The sequence below is a fragment of the Haliaeetus leucocephalus genome, unplaced genomic scaffold, assembly GCF_000737465.1.
Source record: "Haliaeetus leucocephalus isolate CR32 unplaced genomic scaffold, Haliaeetus_leucocephalus-4.0 Scaffold51, whole genome shotgun sequence".
Lineage (NCBI taxonomy): Eukaryota > Metazoa > Chordata > Aves > Accipitriformes > Accipitridae > Haliaeetus > Haliaeetus leucocephalus.
The window spans coordinates 1,539,866-1,561,367 of NW_010972487.1; the positions used below are offsets into that span (position 1 = coordinate 1,539,866).

General features: G+C 40.1%; 1 protein-coding gene across 2 annotated transcripts in view; it reads left to right on the forward strand.

Moving 5' to 3' along the window:
• The window catches only part of TMEM129 (transmembrane protein 129, E3 ubiquitin protein ligase), a 42,371-nt gene extending 28,454 nt beyond the window's left edge, over positions 1–13,917 (forward strand). The window contains exons 2-12 of one of the 2 annotated variants that reach the window (XR_775000.1): positions 1,398–1,514; positions 3,306–3,410; positions 4,135–4,266; positions 6,763–6,912; positions 7,730–7,864; positions 8,546–8,662; positions 9,744–9,851; positions 10,252–10,383; positions 10,663–10,776; positions 11,552–11,740; positions 12,593–13,917. The gene's annotated coding sequence lies outside the window, so the exon portion shown is untranslated. Of the gene's footprint in view, positions 1–1,397; positions 1,515–3,305; positions 3,411–4,134; positions 4,267–6,762; positions 6,913–7,729; positions 7,865–8,545; positions 8,663–9,743; positions 9,852–10,251; positions 10,384–10,662; positions 10,777–11,551; positions 11,741–12,592 lie in introns of those variants that run through there. The other variant, XM_010577405.1, reaches the window with a different exon arrangement.
• Positions 13,918–21,502: the final 7,585 nt, after the last annotated feature.

Below are 21,502 nucleotides of genomic sequence, written 5' to 3' on the forward strand. Positions count from 1 at the left end.
GAAATGCCCTCAGCCTGGCTGGGGCTCGCCTTCAGGCTGAGGCTGCAGTGGGCAGGGGGCGGTGCAAGGCACTGGAGGTAGAGAAATACGGGAATATTTCTGAAAGGCGTAATTGTCCGTTAGCATTTTTCCCTAGATTTTCAAATAGTGGTGTACGTAAGGCGTGCTAGGTGTTGGGTTTTTTTGTCTGCTTGTTTCTTTCTTTCGAGTCTTTAAATTGATTAGTTGTTGCTGAGGGTGGTTAGAGGAAGGTTTTATCCGTTCGCTGACTTTGCAGAAACCGAATGTGTTGAAAATGTCCTTTTGCCTAGATCCACGATTCGGAGTAAGCGATTTGTGCTGTGTGTTAGTAACTTTGAGCCCTCTGGGAGCAGGAAACTCCCAAAGCCGGTCAGGGTGGAGGAGGAAGGGAAAGAAAACATAGGTTGTTAATCCAGGATTCAAATAACAAAAACCTTCCTTCCCTCTTGCTTGTTGACTTATAAAGTGCAGAGACCTTGCACATACAGAGCAGTACGTTTACTGTTCACATGCACATACAGAGCAACAGTGTTTGCTGTGTGGAGTCTGCAGTATAGGGTCATTCTCTCAGGCAGGTGGTGGCAGATCTGCAGGTGTGGTCCTCGGCCCAGAAGCCAGGTCTGATGTTAGTAGACGCTGTGACGACGCTTTGTTTAGTAACCTATCATTTAAGATGTCAACGCTGCCAGAACTGAGGAGGAAAATGTAGATAACTCTTAATCCTTAAGCAATCTCTGGCTGTCCTTCCAGTGTGTTGCAGGCATCCCACTCCAGCTCCTTTTCCCCATGCTTACTTGTGAGGACTCTGGAGCAGTGTCTGGTAAAGAATTTCCTGTGTAAAAGTGTTTCCACATAAACGTTTGACCTGATTCGCCTTAGACGTGCTGTCTTCTTGTGTCGAAGTGATGTTTCTGTATTTGCCTCTTCCACAACTTTTGTACTGGATAGAATGGTATATAAAAATGTCAAATAATGCATTGCTGACAGAGGACAGTCTATGAACATTGGCACATGTCAGCAGTTCCATAAACGCTGGTGACAGTCCTCAGTCGGGTTTCATCTTCCCCTTCCCTTTTTGTTTGCAAATAGAGAAAGGGTATACTTCTGGTTACCTAAATATTAATGGTTTATTTTAAAATTCTGATGTCTTAATTGCATTAGTCAAAGACCTTTTTTCAGCAATTGCATTGTCTAACACCTTTGTTAAGTTAGTGTTGCCTGAATGAGTTAAGTTGACGCAAGTCGCGTATCTGTATACCAAATCAGCATTTTGTAACTATAAATGATGATACTCAGATTGTCTGTATTTGTTTTGTTTAGGCAATGTTCAGTGACTATCAGTGACTTGTTTTCTGATGAACATTCTTGTTTTCTAGTTCTGTGAAATATCCACACTGCTGGCATCAAGAACAGAAATGTAGAAGCTGGAATGATTCAGACTCTTTGGTGTTTGATGAATATCAGTGTAGGCATTTAGACCAATGGCTGGAGAGGTAAGGAATAAATGTGAAGTTTGTTTAAATGTTCACTTTGCTGCATTCTTTTCTTTAGGAATCCCGCAAAACCTTGGGCGTGATTAAATTAAATGTTTTCTAATAATACAGTAGCACAGAGTTAGCAAATGATATCTGTATTATGCAAGAGTAGACCATTCCATTTGGCTAATTGAAATACATGCCATAATATTAGCAAGTATTCCATATGAAAGAGAGAAATGGTATATACTGAGGCAGTAGTTGAAGCCCTTTATTGCTGAAGCCCTCAATATTAGTATAAAATTCCCATTGAAGCAATATGCTATTACTTTTTATTCTTTGCTTATGTATCTTTATATGTAAGTCTGGGCAAACCATGATGTTTGTCTCTTCACTTGACAGTGCACTCGGTATATTCAGCTATACTGCAGTTTTTAGTAAATACCTTTTTTGTTTTTTTGTAATCCAGTACAGATAACAATTTGATATAAGATCCAATTTTATAGGTAGGTAGTTCTAGGAGTATTTTGGTTTGCTTTTTTATATTCTAGACTAAAGACCTAAGGTGGAGGAAGTGGTTAAGATTGGTATCTTAATGTCTGACAGGAGGTGTGAAAAGTGGTGAGTGCTTGGATATGTGCAGAAAACTGAGTAGAACGTAAGTTAGAAGAGATGAAATATTTCACTGAGGGCATGTGAACGCTCTTTTTGTATATAACTTATACATCTCTGAGTATTACATTATAGGAAAGCAATTGTCTTTTCTGATGGCATGTTTAATATTCCTTCAGTTAATAAATGAAGAGCTTAGGAAAGCCTTTGTATTCAGGAGTGTTTTCTATGTCTTTGATGCTATCATAAAAAAATATTAAGTGTGTTGTGATTGTGAGTCAAACTGGATGTGCTAGCAGCATTTTGTATTTCTCTTGCTGAGTAGGTATGTTCTTTAGTGTGGAATGAATCTCTGTCGTGTTAAAATGACATTGGCAGCATGGATGATAATATCTGGTGATGTGAAACTGCTTAGGGAAAGTAAGACTATAAGCTAAATCTACTTTTTATTACTTATGTTAAATGTTGTGGCATTAACATTGAAAGTAGACGACAGACTGAAAGGAAAAGTTTTCAGCGCTTTAGAGTATTACAGCATTATACAGTTTTTATTTATTATATTTTTTAAGTTAATGAGGAACCTGGTGTTTCTCCACTCAGACAACATCAGTGATCCAACTGATTATTTAAGAGCTTTCTGACTTACTTTTTGGCTTTACGTAGTGGAGTTTACATACTTGAAATGATTATGTTGGGATATGATGGTGTCTGACAAAATGTTAGTTCGGCTCATGTGATGGGCATTTTTCCATTTCTTAAGCATTTCCCTGGTCCTTTACAAAGTCCTTAGCTGATGACAGAGAGCAGTGATTAGACTGATTTTGACCTCAAGTAATTTCATGAATTGTGCTCTTTGATGGAATTGCAGTATTGAGAAGCTCCTCAAGTAATAGAGCGAAGTATTCGCATTGGCTGAGCTGGCAGTGTTTTAAGAGATTGTCAGGTCTGTGTTCTGAATTGAAATTCAGTTTGTGACCATTTTCTTTCCCTGCGAAGTAAAACTGATAGTCTTAAATCACTACTGAAGGTGACTTGAGCTGAAGTGTTTTGATTTGTTTGACTTTGAAATGAAATAGGATAGGGCCATGCCCATGGTGTTACAGTTGTGGAGCAGTTTTTGTCCACTATTGAAGTTCCTGTTCATTAAATATGTTATGAGCAACAAATGTTCATATTGAGTTCTCAATTGTTTTCTAGCTCTGCAACACCAGAACATTCTAGGCCTCTTTCTAGTTGCCCAGACTGGGAAGGTAGAACTGAAGAAGGCAAAACTATGAGGACATCAAATAAAAAAATGACACAGTAGGTATTGAGCAATTATTAACTGTTGTTGCTTTGGTTTTAGCAATAACCATCTGATGATCTCCAACTACTTTACATGCATTAGTGAAGATTTGAAACGCAGCCAGGCTGTTTCATATCAGGCCTGAAGGAAGCCGTAAGGAGAAAGTAGCACTGAGAAGTCTTATCTCAAAAGCTACTTGTATGATCATTTCAGATTCTCTTTTTCAGCTTAAACTGCATATTCATTACAGCTTTCCATAACAGAAAATACTGGAATAGTGAAAGGAAAAATGAAATTCAGCCATCATGGCTTGGAGAGAAAAAAAAAATGGCTGTTAAGGTCATTCAAGCTATCCTCCTTTATATTATCCATCTTTGTTCTACTGAGTTTAAGATTTTTCGTATTTATATTAGAAGGTTGTTACACATATAAGCAATAATCATGTATCATTTGATTTGCTTGCTGTAGGACTAGCTGTAAGCTTCTAGTAAGGCAGCTCTAGCACCAGTACCCTCATGTGTATGTTTACTTGTTACAAACCTGAGCAACTGCATGAACTTGCAAAACCTTTTGTAGTGATTCATTTGGTTAGTACAACTTTCATTTTTGTAAACTAGTGAAGTAGGAGTTGTGCTTACTGTCTGTCAGAGTAAGAATGCATGTAGTTCTAGAGTATGTGTTTATATAACTTGTAAAGTTATTAAGGTTCCTTTCAACTTAATTCTAATTTTTATTTTTAAGTTCTGTTTCAAGTGATTCTGCTAATCCAGCTGAAAGGGAAACAGATGAAGTGGTTCTGAGGAGAAGACAAAAACAGATCAATTTTGGAAAGAATACCCTTGCATATGACAGATACATTAAAGAAGTTCCAAAGTAAGTTGCACTGTGTTGCACATTTCCAAATAAACTCTTACCTATGTCCTGATGTGCGTGTAGATGAGCATACAGCTTTAGTTCTCTTAAAATTCCATGAACAGTAACTGAAGAAAACTTAAAATCAGTTGATTTTTGTCAGAGAGAAGCCAGGTATTTTCTGCATAGGAGCAAATTTAGATAGGGAAAATTTAAAGCTAAATGTTTTCTTTGTGTATTGCTGTTGCCAGTAGCAAATATACTTCAAATAAACTCTGTATTAATCACCTCCCTGTGATGCTTCTGGTGACTGTGTTGCTAGGCCAGTGTGAAGTTAATTGATAGCAGGAAATGACAGCTTTAAATGAGGACTGAATAAAGCCTTGCATTTAAGTATTGGTAAGGAAACCAGTCGTCAGTGATTCATCAGTAACTAACAAATCAAAACCTGGATTTCTTGCTTTCTCTGTTATTCCACTTTGGGCTTCAGAGTCTGTGAATTGTGGCACTTAAATCAAGATTTCTTAGCCAGCCCCCTCTGCTTACTGCAGAGCTGTCAAGGTTCAGAAACTAGTCTGTACTAATGTGTGGATGTGCATTTGTGTTCTTGGCTTTTTTTTTTGAGGGTTATTTTTAGAGGTGTTTTTCTAAATATGGCTTGCAACTTATAGTTGCCAGCTTTCTGTGGATTCTACCTCTAAGAGTCTGTTGTGGAAATTGCTATCCAAGTGCAGTGCACACTGCAAGCTTGTTGTTGAGCAAAACTTGAAAGATTAGACTAGATGATGAAAAATCAACAACAGATACTGTAAACGATCACAGATAGCATATCATCATCAAATCTTCAGTAACACTTTTTTCTTCAAGGAGTCTTGGATCGCTTTGTGAATTGTGAATTGCTTGTCACTTTGTCATCAGTGGTAGGACTGCAGCCACTCTTATGGTGATGCCTGGCACTTGCATGACTGTGCTGTGATCAGTTAAATGATAGTTGGAGAATAGGAAAGGATGAGAACAGCGTTCAGAAAAAACATGGGATAAACTTAAAAAAAAAAAAAGTGTTCTGGGTGGCATTGTAACAGGGTGGTTTAATCCTGTTCCTTAGCAGGATGTGTTTATCTTAGAAAAAGTGCTATGGCTAAGTACATTGATCTGTGAAGCTGGTAGGGGGAGCCACCTGAGACCAAGGTACTTGGTATGATTTAAAACATTATTGTAATATGCTTCCTTCCAGGCATAAAGCTGACTCCAGTATGGTAGGACTATAAACAGGATTATTTTGTACTGAAGATACAGTTTAAGTGAGCTCTCCAGTAATGTTTGGTGGTCAGGATCTGTTTTGAGATACTACCTGAGAAATAGCACTTCCAGCCATGGGGTCATCCCAGCCAGCACTGTTACAGCGTCTGCCCAGTGTAGATTCAGTGGAAGGGCATATCATTTACATTTTACCCAGAGGATGAGGTGACTTTGTTTTCTATACTCCCAGAAGACAAATGCTGTTTAGAATTACAGCAATCCCCATTGTAATAATGCGTGGACAATGGTGGAATAAAAGTTCACTGAAGATACTTGTGGGTTGACCCTTGCCAGCAGCCAAGTACCCACACAGCTACTTGCTCCCTCCCTCTCCCAGTGGGATGGGGAAAGAATAAGAGCAGTAAAATAGAGAAAACTGATGGATTGAGATAAGGGCAGTTTAACAGGTGAAGGAAAAAAAGGTGGAGGGAAAGCAAGTGATGCAAATGCAATCACTCACTACCTCCCACAGGCAGACTGGTGCCCTGGCAGTCTATGAGCAGCAACTACTTTGGAAGACACCTTCCCTTTTTCCTCTGCCCTGATTTTAATTTTTGAGCATGACCTTACATGGTGTGCAATATCTCTTTGGGTAATTTGAGTCAGCTGTCCCAGCAGTTCCCCCTCTTAACTTCTTGTTCACCCTCAACTTAGTGGCTGTGGGAGGGGGTGGGGCAGAGTGGGAAAAAGAGAAGGTCTTGAAGCTGTACAAGCACTGTTTAGCAATAACCAAAAATTAGTCTGTTACCAGCACTATTTTAGCCATAAATCTGAAATACAGCACTACAGGGACTGCTATGAAGGAAGTTAACTCCATCCCAGCCAGACTCAGTACAATACTAAATACAAAGAAACTGCATGTGACTCGGGAAAACTGAGATAGAAGTAGCTGGAGGCTGGGATACTATTGAAGGGGTATGAATTATGCTGCTTCTGTTTCATATTTTTCCATGGGCCCTAGGGATCTGCTTTTGGCATCTGTCAGAGTGCTGGACTGGAAGAACCTCAGGTCTGACTCAGCATGTTACTGTTAGTTGTTGCTTGTGTTGTCTGTTTTTGACAGTGTTTTAGAATATAGCGTTTCAGTTAAGTGTTTAAAAATATGAAAATTTTATTTCTTAGGCCGCTGATGCCTGTGTCATCTGATGGACAGAAGTTTTTTTTTTTTAAGCAGGAAAATCATGTTCTGAAATAATAAATGTTACTGTGTATTTACAGGAATCAGCGAATACCAGGAGTTCATCCTAGAACTCCCAACAAATTTAAGAAGTACAGCCGTAGATCCTGGGACCAGCAGATCAGGCTGTGGAAGATTGCACTGCATGCCTGGGATCCTCCTACTGAAGAAACCTGGGATCTGCAGCCAGTGTGTGTATGGGTGAATTAAGTCAGTACATGTCTCTTGCTTCACAGGAGGACTCTGTTTCCTTTAGAGCATTCCTAACTGAGTTGATCAGGCTCAGAAATGGGAGTCTCCTTGAATGCCTTGTTTTCCTTTTGAATCTTGTTAGTTATATCTTGAAGATATTCCCGTTATTTAGTCTAAATTCATCTCCAATAAAGCGTTTTGGGGAGGAAGGCATTTGGTCTGTCTGCAGTAGTACACTACCTTCACCTGTGTGTTTACACTGGTGAGCACAAGGTAAAATTATTTTTCTAGAAAGGGATAGGCATAAGCAGAAATTCAGTGATTACTGTTCCTTGACCTTGATAATCTTTCCATCTTCCCTTTTTCTGATGTCAGTGGAACCACCTTTCTCCTGCAGTAACAATATGTTAGAGGATTTGAGAAGCGTAAGAAGATTAGAGAGAGATTTCTGTGCTCTTTGCAGGAGAGTGGCAACTGTGTTCAAGATGGAAATTTTTTTTATCTTTTCAGAACTTTGAATTTCTCTAACAAGGCTAGCTCTGCTAAGTGACACCACCTAATACTTTACAAGATTTGGACTGGTAAATTGGGAGGAAATGAGTGAATGGAATTCTATTAGCTCTGTAACTGCATTGTGTAAATAGTTTTAGCTGTGTTGTAATTGACCTATGGTGGAAGTTGCAGTTGTTTGCACTGTTTGGATGTCATATGAAATGAACTGTCAGTTATTACTGCAGCTTAACTGTCTTCTGCTTGGAGTGCTAAGCCAGATGGGTAGTATTTTAAATCCTTTTTTCCTCCCCTGGTTTTTAGTAGTACAGAACCCTCAGGCAGTTCCCAGGAATGGTTCTGCAAAGACGAGGATTTTTCTGGCTCCTTTGTATTTGACGAAAAGCAGAAAAGAAATGAGGGTGAAGATGAATGTAGGCAAACTGACTACACATTGGAGAGGTATGAGATAAAACTTCTGTGGTTAACTTACTGAAATAATTCAATACGTGTTAATGCTGTCAGTTTTTTGTGGGAAAAGTTTAGTGAGGGAGGGCAGTTAATGCTTAGCTTCAGAGTTTGGCACTTTTGCTGTTGAACGTAATCCGTCACTGGTGCAGAGCATTGAATGCAGAATAATTACAAGCGTTACAGAATTGCATTATTAACAGCAGGAAAAGCAGTGTTTTTTCAGCTTGTCTGTTTATAGAGTGGAGTGCTGAGGTTTCTTTAAGCACTGTTGGCAAGTGCTGAAAGGAGGATACCTTTTTTAGAAGCAAGAGTGACCATCCTTAATTAATGGTATTATGCCCATCTGCAGACAGCAGGGAGACTTAACAGTGAAGCACCTCATGCACTTCCCTGATTACTGAGGTATCTTGTTCTGGGGAAATGCATGTGGAGCTGAAAATGGTTCTGCTTCCCAGTTTCTTCTGAGGTTATGACTGGGTTCACTTTCCAAAATATAGTGGAGTTGTTAACAAAATTTGAGCTATTTTCTGTGTTCTTCTGTTGTGCCTGAATAATCATACCTCAAAAAAGGTCTTCCTGTGTAGCATGTACCATTATTTTGCAGAAGTCTGATAAGCATTTAAACACAGATGAAAAAATGTTGTGTGCATAAAATCTGTCTTATTTTTGTAGCCCCTGTTCTCCCGATTCTTCTCCAGTATGGAAACGCAGAAAAAGAAACAATTCTGACTCCTCTGTGGTTTCACAGAGTAAAAACCATTATGTGCATATGTACCACACACTGGAAAGGTATGAAATGATTCTCCATATGGAGATATATGGATATTATGAACCGACTTTTGGAATATGAATGGTATTTATCCCTCCAATTGTTAAATAGTTTTAATTTTATATAAATGTGTGTGCAATTTAATGAGGAAGGGAAATCACGCCAGAATAATTGTGTTGTATGATAGCAAATATTTACAGTGGTCCATTGCAAAGGTGAAGAAACTTCAGTGTCAGAAGACACAACATAGGTTGGTTTTTGTGCGTAGATTTAGGCAGTGCTAATGTGTTGTTCTTGATTTCTCATGGAACATGGTTTGTGCTTCAGAGGTTGTAATTCTGAAATTCTTAGGCATCTGCCGTAGTTATTTCTCATATCTCTTACATGCACTGCATTCTGCTTTTTGGCATTCAGAGTGTGTACAAGTTGATGAACGTAATGGTAAGGGAATGAAGCTCAGTGTGCGCTCATAACTGTCAGCGAATACTGAAACTTGCTGCCTATTTAATTATTACCATGTTAACATTTGCTACAGGTATTACAGAGAATAAGTATTCATGAAGGGATATGAAAGAAGCTTTGTGTATTTTGATTAAGCTTTTCCCTGCCTTATGAAAGGTGGTATGGAAGAAAATGCTTGTTGGAACAACAAGGAATTGGTCACCCAGTCTGAGACTGGGATAGAGTGAGGTTAATGTTCAAAAATGGATAACAGAAGGGTAGAGTTCTTTAGGCTAACACCTTCATTATTCTAAGTTGTTCAGGAATTAAACTACTCCTCTAGTGATTGGTCTTAATCATATTTCCTTTTTTCCCCTTTCCTAGCTGCTGCATAAGAAGTCTTCCTATAAATGAGAAATGATAGGCAATGTAGAGGAGAGCATGGTTTAAACTCTATACAAAGTTTTGTCAGAACCACCAGAAAACTGGAACTATGATTTAAGTTTCTTGGGGTTTAGTAGACTTCTCACACTAACCTTAGTACAAATGTTTATACAGGTGTGGGTTTTTCTCTCTACTTAGCCCCCTTATCTTGAGAAGAATTAAGAGGAACTGTGTTACAAAGGTCCATGGTTTGAGACCTTTTCATTTTCTTTCTAGTCTTACTGAATCAGGACATCAGGAGGCTTTTTCAAAGTGCCCAGAGTGGGAAGCCTTTGGTGAAAATGATGAAGTAATGACAGTACAACATGGTATAGAAATAACAAGGTAAATACCATAATGATTGTGATTTTCTGTTTATTGCTTGTGCTCTGAAGGTGTCCTTTGCTTTTTTTTTGTCTTTCTTCACTGTTTAATACTATTCTTTTTTCTCTCCTTATGTTTCCTCCAACATGTGGTATGTTTGGTTGTTATTCTTGTTCTTTGAGTATACTTGGCTTTTTCCAGTCTGACTCTCCATCTGTTGTTTTCTGCTGCTTCTGCCATTAAGTAATGCTGAAAGAAGATGAGCCCTATTCACCCTTTTTGTTTTACGGAAAGCAATGGCATTGTACAGAATTGGTCCCCGTGGTTGTTACTAGCCTCTCACTTCCTCAGCCTAGGAGCTGAAAACTTCCTCTCTGTCTCCTTAGAGATTAAGTTGTTTTGTAGCTGACAACAATGATAGTTGTTTGTTTTTATGCAGTGACCCGATTCCAGCCAGTTGTTGTTCAGGATGGAACAATCAGAAACAGAAAAAAACCAACTTCTTTCTGCCTGACAGCAAAACTTGCAGAGATACAGACTGCAGGCTGGAGAGGTATAAAATGCAGCTCATCAATCAGGGGCTTTCTTTTGTGTAGTAAGTTAGAAGCATAGTTGCTTTATTGCTGCATTTCAATCCAAGCTTTTATCATAAACATTTTTTTTTAACTGTTAGGGATGTGTTGGTCAATATTTATATGTTGTGTGGTAAAATTCTGTCCTTATTTTCTCATGTTATAGTCTGTATTAGAGTAAATAGCAGGTTGTAGCTGTATTTCGTATAAAAATGTTACCATAATAAAGCCACTTCAGGGGGGTTTTTTTGTATTTGTAGGCTTAAACTTTGTAGCAGTTTATTGGAAGGACATCCATCAGAATACCCTGAAAGGGAATGGGGAAGTGCAAGTGCTGAAGATAGAATAATGAGGAAGAAAATTTAAATATTGAGGTGAGTTCATGCCGACTACTTATTTTGCCTGTTCTGTTTCAGTAGCCCATATGCAGTATCATTCTACAGAATCCGACTGTTCAGTTAAAGCAGATCAGTTGCTCTCTGTATCATATTAGTATTTTATCCCATCTTCTTGTGTTTAATGCAGCACCTCAATTGAAAGATCTAATATTTCAGGCTTAGTAAATTGAAATATTGACCTGTTCAGCCAGAAAACGTGTTTTATATTATCACCCAAATGAAAAGTACCAGGTTTTTTAATTATTTCAGTAGCAGCTTTTCTGCCTCTTAATATTTTTGTGATGGAGTCATAACTTTGCATTTGCAGCAGTAGATTTCAATGAAAATTTTCTCTTGGACTGTAGGTTCCTGTGGTGCATTAGTAGGATGGGTAGTAATCTCGAATCAAACAGCTTTTATTAGCAGAGAGTATTTGTGTAGCTTGATTGTCTCCGATCTACATTTAATGTAGGCTCTGAAACATCATGAACTAGGATATAAGTGTCTGTTTAACAGTGATCTTGCAATATTTTGCATAAGAAAACTCATTAAGAATATGGTATTAAGAATACAGTGCACAATTAGTTTTACACTACTTAAATTTTGAATTCTAGCAATATGAGGAAAAGGCAGGTGGAGCTTTTAAAAAATTGTGCTAATGGCATTCTTGTATTAACTTTATTGATTTTTAATTTAAATTCTTTGAGCATAAATAAGACTTAATATGGATTCATTTTTCTGAAGTGCTAATTCGATATTTGAAAATATCTAGTCTCTGTATATAGAAGGATGGAAGAAGAAGGACTTTCTGCTGTGACAGAAGACTTTGAAGAATAGGGATGTACTCTGAGATCAGCAGATGAAGTCTTGGAAAACTGGTGCAGTTGCGCAAGATCTGCACTGAAAGAGGAAGAGATTTACAGTCAGCATATGTGCAATCAGCATAAGGTGATATGTGCAGGTAAAAGAAGCATGCCTCTATACATCACAGTTAAGAGAGCCTTTCTCATCTTTTAGATAGTTGATATTTAGCTGCTTTGCAGTTGTCTCTGTTGTAAATAAGTCTCTGTTTAGGACTATATATTCAGTGGGTTCGTAATCACTCATTCTAATTGAAAAAATATCTTTGACATATAAAATGTAGAAAGTGAATTAAATAGCTTCTCTGTGGAGCAACACGTTGGTTTCCTGGAATGTAAAGATCAATACTTAGAGAGACGCTGCCTTTTCAAATGGCACAAACTTCATCTGTGGAAGGTGAATGTTGCTTGAAAACCAGATAGTGGGTTACATGGTAGAATTCCACACCACCTGCCTTTTTGCTAAAAGAAAATGTATGTCTTAAACAGGAAGAATAAATGTCCATAAGTTTGAATATGTCTGGTTGCTTTTTAAAGGAAAAAAACCTTAGTAGGACACTTAAGACATGGCAAGAATGTGTTAATTAGAATTGAGAGAAAAATGTATTTTATGAATTAATAATGACATTTAGGTGAAAAAGATGTGAGGGGTTGGGAAAGATAGGCTCAACTGCTTCATTTTCTCTTTGACAAATACTTTAGGAATATAGGGTATGTGGTACTCTTTGTTTTTACCATAATTTCTGTTCTCAAAGTGTTCATACGATCTATAACACTTTATTTAGTATGGACAATATGGCTTTGTCTTTTATACTGTGCTTTAAGCTCACCATATGTAGTGCTTTGTTCATTTACTGCTACTGTAACATTACAGCTTAAAAGAGTAAATGTTTTGCTGTTAATGACTAGATATATTGTATTTATAAAATGCTGTTATCTACCTTTTTGTCCAGGTTTCTCCAGATCTTTAAGGATAGATTGTTTTCTGCAAGCTCTGCCTCAAGTGCAAAACTTCAGATTTCATTAAGCCTGTGCTACAATGATGATGATGTTCCTTAAAGCTTTTGTGAGAATGTTTCTGCTGTACCTGCGTTGGCAGGTGATATGTACATCATATTGTAAAGGCTACTTCAGTTGATGGATCCTGCTGTTGCCATTTGGAGATCGTGCTACTTGGAGCGCACTAATGTCATGCTGGTGAATTGGTCCAATATTGAGTCAAACTGAAGAATTCCCCCCCTTAATCCAAGGAGTTAAACCCTGTTTCCTTTACTGGACCAGAATTGTACATCCAACCTGAAGAACTGCTTCAGAAGAATGTAGATAATTTCAACCTTTCTCCAGTTGTTAAAGACAAACTGTTCTTAGCTTTTGGATTGGGCGATCATCCATTTGGCTTATTTACCTTTCTCTGAGATAAGATACGTTAAACTAGCATTTGCCTAAGCCTAGTGAGAGAAGAGAAGGAAAAGGTAGATGGTTTATCAAAATCAGATCCCCAACTGTTTGAACAGCAGCAAAGCCTAAATACCTAGATTTTGCTTTTATGTGTGTTGCAGCCTGACCCAAAGAGCCAAGCTACTGCTAAGAGTATAAAGGATGAGTTCAGGGCCTGCTGTTCCTGCAGGAATGGGAGATGAGCAGCATTATTTGCAGGTTTGGAGCTGCCCTTGGGCATGGGGTGTCCAGGCTAAGGGTTGTGACAGTGTTGAGATAGGCTCTCCTTTGTTTTACTCTTCTAGCACTGTGATTAAGAGGTCAAAGTGAGGGATGTGGCTATAGTGGAGTTTAGACCAGATTCATGTACCAGTTTCAGGAATTTCTTGCAGTCCTTGTGGCATTTTATGTAGCATGTACTGGGGTAGAAATATCCACTAGAGCTGGGAATTGTCTCTTTGCAGGAGTTTGGTTTGGCTTTTCGCAAGGCCACTGCAGAACTGTGGCAGCGCTAGGGATGACACACAGCAGCCTTGCTGTGGGGCTGGTAGTGTACCCAAGGGCCAAAAGCCCATTGTGCTACTGATGTGGAAGTAAGCTGCTTCCCCAGAAACTACTCCCAGTCCCTTCCAAAACATTATTTCCAGGTATGCTCAGGCATGGGGTTCAGTAGTGTCCCAGCACAAGGGTGGCTCAGTCACACACCACAGTGTGGAGTGTGCGTATACAAGGAACATGTCTGTATGGCACTTTTTTAAGAAGTAATATTTAGAACCTTGTTGTTACAGTGTGCATGCTTTCATGTGGTTTATGATGATTGTAAATAAGGGAATGTGTAACATTTTTGGCATTTTGTCTTTATGCAAAATAATTAAACACTTTAAATTTAAAAGCCTTGCTAGTCTGCTTTTGCTGTTTTGTCAGTTTCATTATAAAGGAATATGTGGGTTAGTAGTCCTTTTTTTGTTTGTTTTAGGGTGTTTTATTTATTTTGGGTTTGTTGGGGGTTTTTTAAACCTTGTGTTTTGCGTTTGTGTCCTGGGGTTTTAGTAGCAGGGGTGGCTCCTGTGAGAAGCTCCTAGAAGCTTTGCCAGCTCCAAGTCGGACCCACCTCTAGCCAAGGCCGAGCTCATCAGCAACAGTGGTAGTGTCTCTGGGGTAATATAGTTAAGAAGGGGAACCTGCAGTAGGGGAGGAGATGAGAATGTGAGAGGAACCCTTCTGCAGATACTGAGGTCAGTGAAGAAGGAGGGGAAGAGGTGCGCCGGAGGAGGGGATGCCCTTGCAGCCCATGGTGAGATGGCAGGCTGTCCCGGCCCCCAGCCCATACTGGGGAGCAGGGGAGCAGATGCCCACCTGCAGCCTGGGGAGAGAGGAGCCCATGCTGGAGCAGGAGGATGCCCCCCAAGATGGCCAGGACTCCGTGGGGAAGCCCATGCTGGAGCAGTCTGTGCCTGAAGGACTGCAGCCCATGGGAAGGACCCATGTTGGAGAAGTTCGTGAAGAACTGTCTCCTGTGGGAGGGACCACATGCTGGAGCAGCAGGAGAGTGAGGAGTCCTGCCCCTAAGGAGGAAGGAGCAGCAGAGACAAGGTGTGATGAACTGACCCCAACCCCCATTCCCCATCCCCCTGTGCCACTGGAGGGGAGGAGGTAGAGAAAATGGGGAGTGGAGTTGAGCCAGGAAGGAGGGAGGGGTGAGGGGAGGCTGTTCTAAGGTTTGGTTTTACTTCTCAGTATCCTTGTTTTGATTTGATTGGTAGTAAATTAAATTGCTTTTGTTTCTTCCCCAAGTTGAGCCTGTCTTTTGCCCGTGACCGTAAGTGGTGAGTGATCCCTCCCTGTCCTTGTCTTGACCCACGAGCTTTTCTTTATATTTTCTCTTCATCACACTGGGGCTGGTGGGAAGGAGTGAGCGAGTGGCTTTGCAGTGCTTTGTTACTGGCTGGGCTTAAACCAGGACACCTTGCTAAAAGGGGAAAGGAGGACTCTTCAGAGATTAAATCATACTCTTGAGGGTGTTTACAACTTGGGTTGTATCCAGCCCCTCAGTTTGTATTTTGATATCTTGTCAGGAACTTGTATTTAGTGCATTGTAACCTAGTGGAAGGCAGCAGCTGAAGCCTCAGCACCCATTCTGCTGTGAGAAAGGTGTCCTTCTGGAGAGGTGAGAGTAATAGGTTGTCATGAAATGTTTAAGCTCAGCTGTTGGACCCCATACCTTTTGCCTATGATGGATGGGACCTGCAGTGGATTTATGGACACAAATCTGTAGGATTTGTAATTCAGCAGTCCTTAAAAGATTTTGTATGTCTTGGTTTAAGATATGTGGACTAGAAATAGAATAACCGATCTGCCTGTGGCAGTTAAATTTTGGGCAGATTTATTCCCTAATCCAGGTTCTGTATGCTTGGACAAGCTATGGTAGCACAAGGAAAGAAATGAAACTGAGCAGATGAGGTTTGATGTCTGCTGAAGTCATTTCATGCAGTGCTGCCACTGGATATAGAAGCATCATAATGTCTTCAAATAAGTAATGGTAGCCTCATCAGTCTAAACAGAACAGTTAATACTGGAATGCAGTCCGTCCATTCACTTGTTTATCTCTCCAAAGCTGTTTGACATAAGAGCTTACGACTGACGTAAGCAAAGCTGAAGTCCAGCATTCCACCCCCAGTTTGTATTTGATAGCCTTCCATTAATTTGACCTATCTTAATTAAATCCACTTTGTATAAATCTGTGCTCAGTTTGTAATTCAGCAAAAATAAACTTCACCAGCCAGGTTTAAATTTCTTCCAAGAAGTTACATGTATCTTCTGTTGGCATGCTTCCACTGCGAGAACCTCCTTACAGATGAGACGTTATCTCTGCTTGTAGAAATAGTCCTTCACAAGCAGTTCTGAAATGCCATTGCTTATGTGTAGTTTGTTTTGTTTTTAAAAAACGCTGCTTTGAGGTCACAGTGATGAGGCTATCTCCTCCTCCTCTTAAAATTCCCACTGTGGTGTGAAAGTGCTTTTCTGAAGGATTTTCTTCACTGACAAGGACAGAAAGATGCGAGGCAGCTGTAATCCCTAAGATCTGCTACAGCGGATAGTTCTGCTGGATGAACTGAATTTAACTTGTATGTAGTGTTATGCTAAAAGCGCTGTGTGGCTTCCAGGCTGGAGCTCTCCCCTATCTGGCTTGCTTGGATGCACTCAGGTAAACACGCTGTTCAAGTCATTTATCTCGGAGCAAGGCTGGAGGAGATGGAGTTTGTCTGTGTTTTGAACCTACGCTGTACAACCAAGCATGTCCTTGGTTCAGGAACACCATTCTCTTTTCCAGAGCTATGTGTGTGAAAGGAGAGGTGCTAGCGTAGCAAACTTTCCTGCAGGAGCATGGATGTTTATGCAGATGCCACACAGAAGATGCATGAGTTCGTACAATTACGGTAAGGCCAGGCAAAGGGAAAGGAACTTCCAAGGTAAATCCCTTACATTGTACTATTTTCAGATGTTAGTGTTTCACTGAGCATAGAGCCAGCCTGACTGTTATCGCCCAAAGGCAGGCATTTTGGAGACATCGTACAACAGAGATCTCTGAGGAGAAAAGGACAGGACCTGTGTACAACCTTCGAGTTAAAAACAAGGAGTTGATGGAAAGTGAACACAGTTCTCCCTTACCTCTTCTCAAAATACTACTGATTTCAGCCAGGAGCGCTAGGTATGTAGACATTCCACCCAAAAAGCATTGTTAAACAGCTAAAAACACCATTTCCAAATACATAATTAGCAGAAGTCTTTGAGATACGTACATACAATGAGAATGTAGATGCAATTTGTAGAAGTGAAGCATCTTAATTCACTGCATTCACAAATGGGGAAAAAAGTGTAAAGCCATTGAAAAGTTGAGTGAAATAACCAAAAAAAAAAAATCAATAGAAAGTAAGCCAGCTGCTGAGATTTCAAGCCATTTAATTTCTAAAAGCCATTGCAAATTATTGTCTGCAGACTCTTGGTCTGGCCTGGTGCAGTTCCCAAGGCAGGCTGGCAGGGAGTAGTCGTCTTCCCACTGCTGAAGCTGTTAGTTCTGCTGGGAAGTTAGTGTGAGTGTCTGTGTGTGTTCATCCATCTGTTGTCTGGCATAGCTTTGCAAAAACAAACAAAAAAAAAATTCAGCCAATTGGTTGAACAGTATTTGTGCCGTTTTGGAAAAAATAGTGTGATTTTCTCCCACTTTTAACAAGACAATGTGCAATGAGCTTTGTGAATTTGCCATGAAGATCTTTAACATATCTGAGCAATCCTGAGCTTCACCGAGCAGGTGCTTCCTCTTGGCCTTCAAGACCACAGATATAATTATACTGCAGTGATCTCTGGTAGAAGAAAATTCAGCAGTTTTTACTGTGCTGGGACCCTTATCTGACCTCTACCTTCTTACCCTTGCTCTTATGTCCAGAGTTAAAAGCAGCTGTAGATACTGCGCTGTATAGTTTTGCACAGCCTTGAAGAAAGCCTCTTTTTATATCTGCAAACTGAAAAAGGTGTAAGAAGGGCTGTCTGGTTATTTACCACACTTCAGCTAGGATGTTCCTGTAGGCCATTCTATTCAACTCTCCAGAAAAGATTAATCGGGAAACAGGAAGAAATAAATGTGTTCTGGAACTACTCAAGTTTTGAGTCTAGGGACCTGAAATTACTGGGAGCGTATGGTGAAGAAGAGGCAGAAAGACGAAGATACGTATTGCGTATTGCAGATGCTCTTCCTCTGATGGCTGTCTTAATTACTTTAAATAATATGGATCCTAAGCAACACATTTGTTTTGGCTGCAATTATGCTGTTCAGACAATTCCTTCCCTCTAGCACGTGAAGGTGTGTACTGCCACGCACTGTGCTTGGTGACTATGTCCTTTCTACTCAAGTTGTGGACAAGAGCTCCAATTCTACGTAAAGACTGGAAACACAAGTCAGGCATCTTTCACTTTCATGTCTGTAAATAATTACATGAGAAAGTTGTAGTTTGTGAAACCATGCTTCATTTCTACAGTTAGAGATGCAAATTCTCCCTCTCAACATACACGTCAACCTTGCTATGCATGAAGTATCTTCTTAAAAAAAAAATCAAAACAAAATGGCACCTGTCAATATGTGCTCAGAAAGTGTCTCCAAAACCATTGCTGGGCTTTGGTATTTGCTTTTGTGTGAAGCTGCTCAAAATAAAAAAAAAAAAAAAAAAAAAAACAACTTTTCTTTGCTACTTCTGCCATGCATCAAACACATTTCATTGCTGATCTTGCAAGTGTTACTCAAAAACAGCCTGTCATAGTAATGAATGTTAGGATTGCTTCACCCAGGTTCATTAGAAGACATGTTTATGCTCTTTAATCTGGAAAATGTCTACTCCAGGGCTGTTTTGCACTTGCTTGGCCAACAGTTAAATTTTCCCTTACTGCTCTTTAAGTGTCTGGTCTTTGAGCCAAAGAGCAGAGATTCTTGAGAACTGCAGTGGTTGTTGCAACCTTACTAAAAAAATACGCAAGTTAAAGGGGGAAAAATATAATCTAATTGCAGTTTTTCAAATAGTGTCATATCCCTAAATACCATCGGAAGTATTTTGGGCTGAGGCCACATCTGCACTAGAAAGCTTTACTGGTGAAACCTGCAGAATTTTTGTATTGTTTTCAGAGCTCAGTAACTCTTTTACACTAACTCCACGCATTTACCTTGTATGAGCTAGATTCAGTGTGAACGTATAACTACGTTTCTGTCAAGTAAGCAGAGCCAAAGTTTTCTGGCTTTCTGCTACCTGTGAGAGAAAGGTGAGGCCAATCCGGTAAAAATGTAGACTGACATGCAAACCATGTATGATACAGAAGACAGCTTGCTAAAACTAAGTTTAAATTCCTATTTTCTGTACCCTCATACCATGACTATAATTCTGCTCTGTTTTTTTGAACTTTCATTATCATAGCTGTTGTACAGTGGTATTTTATTTTTTTTTTAAGAAGAGGCAATGAAGATAGGGATAGTGAAAAGAAGTTAATTGTATGCTGCAGGCAGTGAGCAAATACCAGTAATGAAGAGGCCAGCTGGGCAAGCAAGACATGATTCAGTTCGTGACACACAGGTGAGATGTGGTTAGAAGAAGCTGCGTTATTAGAATTAATGCAAAATTGTGCCAGCTTCTATGGCAAGTGAGAGCTACTATGGCTATAGCTCACGATAGCTCTTACAAAGCCTGTAATTCTTGAGAACTTACCTTTTGGCAGCAGAAAATTTATGACCAGAAAGTATAGGATGAATTGAGTATTACCTAGGTGTGCTGGGAAGAAATGGTTTTAATTTCATTTAATTGGCTGGGGATCATTAGAGAAAAAAAAGATGACTATCCTGATTGTGGGCTTTCTCTGAAGGAGGCACTTTTTTTGTAATTTTTAAACTTTCAGTTGAGGCATCATGATAGGGATTGTTGTAGTATACTGAAAACAGACTATTTCCTGTAGAGCTGAATCAGAATATGCAGATTGCATCTGAACAAGCAGAAATATAATACATAATAATATAATAACACTCTCAGGGGTAACCGCATACTTAGAAACTGAATTCATAGAACAAAAAGAACTGTTTGAGAACAGTGCTATTTCCTTTGCTTTCTATCTTACTAATGTCAATAAGTTTTATTAGATTAAGAATGTTATTTCTCTTTGCTGATTGTTTTAACCTTAATCTGACAACAGCTGATGTGTTTGCTGATCTGAGAAGCAAGAAAAGTGCCTCTTGAAAAAAGGAAGAAAACTCTAATCTGGTTCTACAAGAGAAACACCCCATTCTCATTGCTACCATATCACATGTTGAGTACCAAACCTGCAGAAATCCGAAGGTTATATTACATTCCAAATATAATACCTTTTTAAATATGAACGCTTGCTGCTTGTGGAGATAAAATCACTTTACCTAGAGGTAACCTAGGTGTAACTTCACCACTTTGCCATTGCTACTGTGATAGCTACGTGCCATGTCCAAGAAGAAGCACCAAGGCACCCTACCTTCCCTGGGACGGGATGGACAGGCAGGCAGGACGCATGATAGGGAGGATTCCCAATCCTCTCTCTGCCTGGCTGAACGCGGTGACTTGAGAGAAAGAGGGGAACGACGACAAGTTCCTGCCCGGCGCAGCGGGGGCACCTCCTCCATCACCACCCCACCTCCCCAGGTGTCCTTGTCTAATTGTTGTGAGGCTCTGCAAGCAGCACCGAACGTTCACGAGGACGACAGTTCATCTAGCTTGGAGCTGTCGATGAGGTTAAGTCAGCCTATGCCCTGTGTTAAAACTGCTTCCATAAAGAAAAAACTGACGGGTTGTTGTCATAGGCTCTCTCCTGAGGGGAACAGAAGGCCCAATATGCCGACCGGACCCGCTTCTTAGGGAAGTCTGCTGCCTCCCTGGGACCTGGGTTAAAGATGTGAGGAGAAAACTTCCTACCCTGGTACGGCCCTCGGGTTATTACCGATGATTAATTTTTCAGTTAAGCAGCAAAGAAGTTGCAAAAAGAAGTCTGAGGGCAATCAAGAGAGAGTTCTGTTCTGTGAGGTCTGTCAGTGTCTTTTCCCAAGTAAAAAGTGATGAGACAAGAGGAAACAGCCTCAAGTTGCAGCAGGGGAGGTTTAGATTGGATATTAGGAAAAATTTCTTTACTGAAAGGGTTGTCAAGCATTGGAACAGGCTGCCCAGGGAAGTGGTGGAGTCACCATCCCTGGAGGTATTTAAAAGACATGTAGATGTGGTGCTTAGGGACATGGTTTAGCGGTGGGCTTGGCAGTGCTGGGTTAATGGTTCGGCTCAATGATTTTAAAGGTCTTTTCCAACCTAAATGATTCTAAGACTCTAAGGCCAGAAGATGACAACGCTGCCCAGTTTTTATGCATCTCTTTGTGAAGTGTCCCACCAGCCTTTGGTCCACAAAGGCTGCAAAGGTATTTTTATTTAAAGCTGTGCTTGCGTTCTGCTGTAGGAGTTCTCCAGGTTGTTTCTAAATTACTGTTGTAAAATGTCAGTATCTACCAGATCTTGCAGATGAATAGATCTCACTGCCTCTGTGGAAACACCAAGCGTGTGCAATTAAAAACACTTAAAACTTCCACTTACTAAAGCATAGCAACCTCAGGGCATTATCCAACCTTATTCAATACCGATATGAAATATTATCTAATGCCGTGTCATTTCATGAAATGTAAATTTACGTCGTAATAGCCTGCCGTGGGGTTTGAATCGGCCGTTGAAATACCACGTGCTCTTCGTGGATTAAAGGGCCGCGCTGGTGGCTGCAATCCTTCATCGTCCGATCACGGGAATGGCTGGGTTTTTTCCTTCTGTTTTGGCTATTTTCTGCTGTTCGACGTGGGCAGCGCTTCGCTTCCGCGCCCCGGGCCGCAGGTTCGC